Source organism: Oncorhynchus mykiss, chromosome 19 (assembly GCF_013265735.2).
Source record: "Oncorhynchus mykiss isolate Arlee chromosome 19, USDA_OmykA_1.1, whole genome shotgun sequence".
Taxonomy (NCBI): Eukaryota; Metazoa; Chordata; class Actinopteri; order Salmoniformes; family Salmonidae; genus Oncorhynchus; species Oncorhynchus mykiss.
The window spans coordinates 40,929,555-40,938,973 of record NC_048583.1 but is presented as its reverse complement, the minus strand read 5'-3'; positions in this window follow the sequence as shown (position 1 = coordinate 40,938,973).

Genomic DNA, 9,419 nt, shown 5'->3' with positions numbered 1-9,419 from the left:
ACAGAAACTCACCCAAACCTCCCCCACTTCTCTTTCACCAAAATCGAGATAGCTGATGTTCTGAAAGAGCTGCAAAATCTGGACCCCTACAAATCAGCCGGGCTAGACAATCTGGACCCTCTCTTTCTAAAATTATCTGCCGAAATTGTTGCAACCCCTATTACTAGCCTGTTCAACCTCTCTTTCGTATCGTCTGAGATTCCCATAGATTGGAAAGCTGCTGTGGTCATCCCCCTCTTCAAAGGGGGGGGACACTCTAGACCCAAACTGCTACAGACCTATATCTATTCTACCCTGCCTTTCTAAGGTCTTCGAAAGCCAAGAAAACAAACAGATTACTGACCATTTCGAATCCCACCGTACCTTCTCCGCTGTGCAATCTGGTTTCAGAGCTGGTCACGGGTGCCTCAGCCACGCTCAAGGTCCTAAACGATATCATAACCGCCATCGATAAGAGACATTACTGTGCAGCCGTATTCATCGACCTGGCTAAGGCATTCGACTCTGTCAATCACAACATTCTTATTTACACACTCAACAGCCTTGGTTTCTCAAATGATTGCCTCGCCTGGTTCACCAACTATTTCTCTGATAGAGTTCAGTATGTCAAATCGGAGGGCCTGTTGTCCGGACCTCTGGCAGTCTCTATGGGGGTGCCACAGGGCCAATTCTCTTCTCTGCATACATGATTCTTTGATCCACCTCTATGCAGACGACACCATTCTGTATACTTCAAATCAAATCAAATCAAATATATATATATTTATATAGCCCTTCGTACATCAGCTGATATCTCAAAGTGCTGTAGAAACCCAGTCTAAAACCCTAAACAGCAAGCAATGCAGGTGTAGAAGCACGGTGGCTAGGAAAAACTCCCTAGAAAGGCCAAAACCTAGGAAGAAACCTAGAGAGGAACCAGGCTATGTACTTCTGGCCCTTCTTTGGACACTGTGTTAACTAACCTCCAGATGAGCTTCAATGCCATACAACTCTCCTTCCGTGGCCTCCAACTGCTCTTAAATGCTAGTAAAACTAAATGCATGCTCTTCAACCGATCGCTGCCCGCACCTGCCCGCCCGTCCAACATCACTACTCTGGACGGTTCTGACTTAGAATATGTGGACAACTACAAATACCTAGGTGTCTGGTTAGACTGTAAACTCTCCTTCCAGACTCACATTAAACATCTCCAATCCCAAATTAAATCTAGAATCGGCTTCCTATTCCGCAACTAAGCATCCTTCACTCATGCTGCCAAACATACCCTCGTAAAACTGACTATCCTACCAATCCTCGACTTTGGCGATGTCATTTACAAAATAGCCTCCAACACTACTCAACAAATTGGATGCAGTCTACCACACTGCCATCCGTTTTGTCACCAAAGCCCCATATACTATCCACCACTGCGACCTGTACGCTCTCGTTGGCTGGCACTCGCATTATACTCATCGCCAAACCCACTGGCTCCAGGTCATCTACAAGTCTCTGCTAGGTAAAGCCCCGCCTTATCTCAACTCACTGGTCACCATAGCAGCACCCACCCGTAGCACGTGCTCCGGCAGGTATATCTCAGTGGTCACACCCAACGCCAATTCTTCCTTCGTCCGCCTCTCCTTCCAGTTCTCTGCTGCCAATGACTGGAACGAACTGTAAAAATCACTAAAGCTGGAGACTCTTACCTCCCTCACTAGCTTTAAGCACCAGCTGTCAGAGCAGCTCACAGATCACTGCACCTGTACATAGCTTATCTGTAAATAGCCCATCCAATCTTCCTCATTCCCATACTTGATTAATTTATTTATCTTGCTCCTTTGCACCCCAGTATCTCTACTTGCACATTCATCTCCTGCACGTTCTTCCATTCTAGTGTTTAATTGCTATGTTGTAATTACTTCGCCACCACAGCCTATTTATTGCCTTACCTCTCTTATCCTACCTCATTTGCACATGCTGTATATAGATTTTTCTACTGTATTATTGATTGTATGTTTGTTTATTCCATGTGTTGTATGTGTCGAACTGCTTTGCTTTATCTTGGCCAGGTCGCAGTTGCAAATAAGAACTTGTTCTCAACTAGCCCACCTGGTTAAATAAAGGTGAAATTAAAACATTAAAAAAGAGGAATACACATCAGATGTAGATTTGAGGGTACTGCCGATGATTCAGTTTCTTCCTGCAGGTTGGGCACGTCTGTGATTTGGCAAGTGAGTCACGTATGCACATGTTGCAGAACAGGTGAACACCCTGGGAGGAGACAAACGTTCTTCCAGCATCAACTACCAAAGGGGTGACGCAGAAGCTTGTTTACAAGGTGCACACAATTACTGCTTATGCCTCTCATAACACTACCTTATGTACAGTACTTTGATCATTCCCAGAGGCTTAACATCAATGGAAAAGGGAGTCTGACTTACCTCTCCATACGTGTCTATACAGATGGGACAACTGATGGTTGCTGAGGTTGATATGTGAACAACAGCAGCCATCCATTTTAACCACACCTCTGTGGAGTGGAGTTGAATTCACAATTGCATGTTATGTTAGTGGAGTAAAGCACTTACAGTAAGTCAAAAATACTAAAATACCCCTTAAGTCATTTTTTTGGATATCTGTACTTTACTTTACTGTTTATATTTTTGACAACTTTTACTTCACTATATTCCAAAATAAAATAATGTTCTTTTTACTCCATACATTCTCCCTGACACCCAAAAGTACCCGTTACATTTTGAATGCTTAGCAGGACAGGAAAATGGCCCAATTCACTCTCTTCTCAAGTGAACATCTCTGGAAATCCCTACTGCCTCTGATCTGGTGTGTTTATTAAACACAAATACTTCATTTGGAAATTATGTCTGCGTGTTGTAGTGAGCAACAGCGTCTTGTCATTGGCGTGTGTATAGGTGGCAAGGAAGTTAGGCACAGGAGAATTTATCTTGGTAAAATGGAGTAGTTTAATGACGTAAAAAACATAACTCCAAAACCATGAAAAATACACAAAACAAAGTCTGTACGAGGACCCGACGCGCACCAATACAAACAACACAAAAATAATAACAAACCATCTCTGACAAAGACATGAGGGGAAACAGAGGGTAAAATACAAAACAGGTAATGAATGGGATTGGAACCAGGTGTGTAGGAAGACAAGACAAAACCAATGGCTAGAAGAGCAGTGACGTCGACCGCCGAGCACCGCCCGAACAAGGAGAGGCATCGAATTCGGCAGAAGTCGTGACACGTCTCTTCAAACTCAGGCGGCTGAAGAAATTTGGCTTGCCACCTAAAACTCTGACAAACTTTTACAGATGCACAATTGAGGGCATCCTCTCGGGCTGAATCACCACCTGGTATGGCAACTGCACTTCCCTCAACCGTAAGGCTCTCCAGAGGGTAGTGAGGTCTGCACAACGCATCACCAGGGGTAAACTACCTGCCCTCCAGGACACCTACACCACCCGATGTCACAGAAAGGCCAAAAAGATCATCAAAGACAACAACCTCCCGAGCCACTGCCTGTTCACCCCGTTACCATGCAGAAGGCGAGGTCAGTACAGGTGTATCAAAGCTGGGACCAAGAGACTGAAAAAGAGCTTCTATCAAGGCCATCAAACTGTTAAACAGCAACTCAGAGAGGCTGCTGCCTACATACAGACTAAAATCGAAGCCCACTTTAATAAATGTATCACTAGTCACTTTAAATAATGCCACTTTAATGTTTACATATCTTACATTACTCATCTCCTATATATATACTGTATCTTATACCATCTATTGCATCTTTCCTATGCGCTCGGGAATCGCTCATCCATATATTTTTATGTACATATTCTTATTCCATCCCTTTAGATTTGTGTGTATTAGGTAGTTGTGGAATTGTTAGATTACTTGTTAGATATTTTTATTTTTTACATTTTATTTCACCTTTATTTAACCAGGTAGGCCAGTTGAGAACAAGTTCTCATTTACAACTGTGACCTAACCAAGATAGAGCAAAGCAGTGCGACAAAAACAACAACACAGAGTTACACATAAACAAATGTAGTCAATAACACAATAGAAAAATCTATGTACAGTGTGTGCAAATGTAGAAGAGTATGGAGGTAAGGCAATAAATAGGCCATAGAGGCAAATAATTACAATTTAGTATTAACACTGGAGTGACAGATGTGCTGTCACGGGATACTAGGAGTGGTGGGTTGGAATCAGGCGCAGAGAGCAGGGTTCAGTAAATCTTGATTTATTCTCCAGCCAAAAAACGGTCACGCCAACATACAGGGTGCATAAAACAGACCAGCCCAAACACAGGACCAAACAGGCCGGAGAATACAAACATGAAAACCACAACCAACAGAGTAACAAAAAAACAATCCCGCACAAAACAAGGGTGAGTCAAACTACTACATATAGGGAAGCTAATTCAACTAAAATACACACAGGTGAAACTAATAAGACAAAACCAACAGACAAGCGAAAAAGGGATCGGTAGCGGCTAGTAGGACGGTGACGACGACCACCGAGCACCGCCGAACAGGCAGGGGAGCCAACTTCGGCGGAAGTCGTGACATGTGCAGATGATGATGTGCAAATAGAGATACTGGGGTGCAAAAGAACAAGAGGATAAGTAACAATATGGGGATGAGGTAGTTGGGTGTGCTATTTGCAGATGGTCTGTGTACATGTACAGTGCTGCTCTGACAGTGCTGCTCATACATTTCAGTTTTTCACAATTCTTGACATTTAATCCTAGTAAAAATTCCCTGTCTTAGGTCAGTTAGGATCACCACTATATTTTAAGAATGTGAAATGTCAGAATAATAGTAGAGAGAATGATTTATTTCAGCTATTTCATGCTTTTTCAGTTCTGCCCACAAATTGTCCATAGGATTGAGGTCAGGGCGTTGTGATGGCCACTCCAATACCTTGACTTTGTTGTCCTTAATCCATTTTGCCATATCTTTGGAAGTATGCTTGGGGTCATTGTCCATTTTGAAGACCCATTTGCGACCAAGCTTTATCTTCCTGACTGATGTCTTGAGATGTTACTTCAATATATCCACATAATTTTCCTTCCTCATGTTACCATCTATTTTGTGAAGTGCACCAGTCTCTCCTGCAGCAAAGCACCCCACAACATGATGCTGCCACCCCCGTGCTTCACGGTTGGGATAGTGTTATTCGGCTTGCAAAGCCTTCTTCACTCATGCTGCCAAACATACCCTCGTAAAATTGACTATCCTACCGATCCTTGACTTCGGCGATGTCATTTACAAAATAGCCTACAACACTCTACTCTGCAAACTGGATGTAGTCTATCACAGAGCCATCCATTTTGTCACAAAAGCCCCATATACAGTTGAAGTCGGAAGTTTACATAAACTTAGGTTGGAGTCATTAAAACTCGTTTTTCAACCACTCCACAAATTTCTTGTAAACAAACTATAGTTTTGGCAAGTCGGTTAGGACATCTACTTTGTGCATGACACAAGTAATTTATCCAATTGTTTACAGACAGATTAATTCACTTATAATTCACTGTATCACAATTCCAGCGGGTCAGAAGTTTACATACACTAAGTTGACTGTGGCTTTAAACAGCTTGGAAAATTCCTGAACAGGATGTCATGGCTTTAGAAGCTTCTGATAGGCTAACTGACATATTTTGAGTCAATTGGAGGTGTACCTGTGGATGTGTTTCAAGGCCTACCTTCAAACTCACTGCCTCTTTGCTTGACATCATGGGTAAATCAAAAGAAATTAGCCAAGACCTCAGAAAAAACATTGTAGACCTCCACAAGTCTGGTTCATCCTTGGAAGCAATTTCCAAACGCCTGAAGGTACCACGTTCATCTGTACAAACAATAGTACGCAAGTATAAACACCATGGGACCACGCAGCCGTCATACCGCTCAGGGAGGAGACATGTTCTGTCTCCTAGAGATGAACGTACTTTAGTGTGAAAAGTCCAAATCAATCCCAGAACAATAGCAAAGGACCTTGTATAGATGCTGGAGGAAACAGGTACAAAAGTATCTATATCCACAGTAAAACAAGTCCTATATCGACATAACTTGAAATCCTGCTCAGCAAGGAAGAAGCCACTGCTCCAAAGCGCCATAAAAAAGCCAGACTACGGTTTGCAACTGCACATGGGACAAAGATCGTACTTTTTGGAGAAATGTCCTCGGATTAAATGTCAGGAATTGTGAAACTGAATTTAAATGTATTTGGCTAAGATGTGTGTAAACTTCTGACTTCAACTGTAGTTCTATAACAGTTTGGGTCTAGAGTGTCTCTCCCGCGGCAGCTTTCCAATCTATGGGGATCTCAGATGATAGGAAAGAGAGGTTGAATAGGCTAGTAATAGGGGTTGCAATAATTTCGGCTGATAATTTTAGAATGAGGGTCCAGATTGTCTAGCCCAGCTGTTTTGTATGGATCCATGGGGCTTGGGCAAGTTGCTGCAGGGGGTGCTGAGATGTTGGTAGGGGTAAACAGGTGGAAAGCATGGCCAGCCGTAGAAAAATGCTTATTGAAATTATCGATTATCGTAGATTTATCTGTGGTGACAGTGTTTCCTATCCTCAGTGCAGTGGGCAGCTGGGAGGAGGTGCTCCTATTCTCCATGGACTTTACAGTGTCCCAAAACTTTTTGGAATTAGTCCTACAGGATGTAAATTTCTGTTGGAAAAAGGTAGCCTTAGGGAAGCTAACTGACTGAGTATATTGGTTCCTGACTTCCCTGAAAAGTTGCATATTGCATTTTGGGGGCTATTTGATGCTAATGCGGGTTGGATGCGTGCTGTGTTAAGAAGCAGTGTGGCTAGGTTGGGTTGTGTTTCGGAGGACGCATGGCTTTCGACCTTCGTCTCTCCCGAGCCCGTACGGGAGTTGTAGCGATGAGACAAGATAGTAACTACTAACAATTGGATACCACGAAATTGCGGAGAAAAGGGGGCAAAAGAAAAAAGAAAAAAAAAGAAAGGCCTGCTCGCTGAAGTGTTTTAGGGAGTGTTTGACAGTGATGAGGGGTGGTCGTTTGACCACAGACTAATTACGGACGCAGGCAATGAGGCAGTGAAAGCTGAGATCCTGTTTGAAGACAGAGGTGTATTTGGAGTGCAAGTTGGTCAGGATGATATCTAAGAGGGTGCCCATGGCTATGGATTTAGGATTGTAGCTGGTAGGTTCCTTGATAAGATGTGTGAGATTGAGGGCATCTAGCTTAGATTGTAGGAAGGCTGGGGTGTTAAGCATGTCACAGTTTAGGTCACCTAACAGTACAAACTCTGAAGATAGATGGGGGGCAATCAATTCACATATGGTGTCCAGGGCACAGCTGGGGGCTGATGGGAGTCTGTAGCAAGCGGCAACGGTGAGAGACTTGTTTCTGGAAAGGTAGATTTTTAAAAGTAGATGCTCAAATTGTTTGGGAACAGACCTGGATAGTATCACATAACTCTGCAGGCTAACTCTTCGGGGGTGGAACAAAACGGCTAGTTAAGGCATATTGAGCAGGGCTGGAGGCTCTACAGTGATAATAAGACCATCACTAACCAAAACAGCAATAGACAAGGCATATTGACATTAGGGAGAAGCATGTGTAGCCGAGTGAACATAGGGTCCAGTGAGTAGCTAGGAGATACAGAGATTCAGACAGCTAGTGGGCCGGGGATAGCAGGCTAGCAAATGGGCCTCCGGGGGACATCGCAATGGAAAAGCCTGTTGAAACCCCCCCGGACAGTTACGTTGGCAGACCAGTCATGATGGATCGGCGGGGCTCCGTGTTGGCAGTAAAGGGTCAGGCCAATTGGCGAAAGAGGTATTGTAACCCAAGAAATTGGCTGATGGTCCTCGTCGGCTAGCCAGGAGATGGACCTAGCTCCACGCTAGCTCCAGGCTAACTGGTGCTTGCTTCGGGACAGAGACGTTAGCCAGGAGTAGCCACTCGGATAGCAGCTAGCTAGCTGTGATGATCCGGTGTAAAGGTTCAGAGCTTGCGGTAGGAATCTGGAGATGTGGTAGAGAAAAAGCAGTCCGATATGCTCTGGGTTGATATCGCACTGTGCAGACTGGCAGGAATTGACCGCTAGTAGTGGCTAACTGACTACTAGCTAGTTAGCTGGCTAGCTTTTGATGGGGGTTCCGGTTCTAAAGTATAAAAAATATCAGATCCATAGCACATTGGGTGAGGCAGGTTGCAGTGGAGTATCTTCAGTCCGTAGATGGAAATTGAGATTTAAAATATATACTTGTCGGATTTGTTTCACCTGTTCCCGTGATTGTCTCCACCCCCTCTGGGTGTCGCTTATTTTCTCCAGTGTATTTATCCCTGTGTTTAATGTCTCTCCTTTTTCAGTTCATCTTGTACTGTATGTTTAGTAAAGTCAACTAGCGTGTTTATCTCATACTTCTTTTTGCTCTTCTCTTTTTTCTAATCCTCCCGGTTTTGACCCTTGCCCGTTTCTGGACTCTGTTCCCGCCTGCCTGACCATTCTGCCTGCCTCTACCACGAGCCTGTCTGCCACTCTGTACTTTCTGGACTCTGGTTTTGACCTTTTTCCCTGTCCAAGACCATTCTCCTGCCTACCGCTTTGGACTCCAACCATCTGCCTCCTGTGTCTGCATCTGGGTCTCGCCTTGTGCCTTGATAATACGAAGAAAACAATATATACACGGGATGGACAAGACAAAACAGACATCCGACTGCTACGCCATCTTGAAAATATTACTGCACTGCCGGAACTAGAAGCAAAAGCATTTCGCTACACTCGCATTAACATCTGCTAACCATGTGTATGTGACCAATAAAATTTGATTTGCCCCTGGCTATCTGTATTACTCTTTTTTAAGTACTTTTGATACTTATGTATATTTTTGCAATTACATTGACTTTTAAAACTTAAGCATATTTAAAACCAAAATAGTTTTAGACTTTTACTCAAGTGATATTTTACTGTGCGACTTTCACTTGTAATTGAGTGATTTTATAGTAAGGCATCTTTACTTTCACTCAAGTATGACAATTGGGTACTTTTTCCATCACTGGTTATAGTCAGGTAAGAAGGGTGGTCTCACAGGTCTCATCTTGCTTTGCTGCTGGGCAGCAAAGAGGGGGGCTGTCACTGGATTGTCAGGAACAATAATAGCCGCTTCTTCTTCATCACTCCTCAGTACCCAACTTTCCCGGTCACGTCTCCGTAGACATTCAACACTAGCCTCAACTCAACTTTAAATGGTGAATACAGAGAGAAACTCACCATCTACGAACTGCAATGGGATGACAAAGGCCGGGGAAATTGAGTCAATAAGAAAGAGAAAATGAGAAAATTAAATCTCACACACCCCATGGGAAAAGTAACAATAAATGTGATAGGCTAATTGCAGATTTGTACTCACCACTATTGAGTCATTGT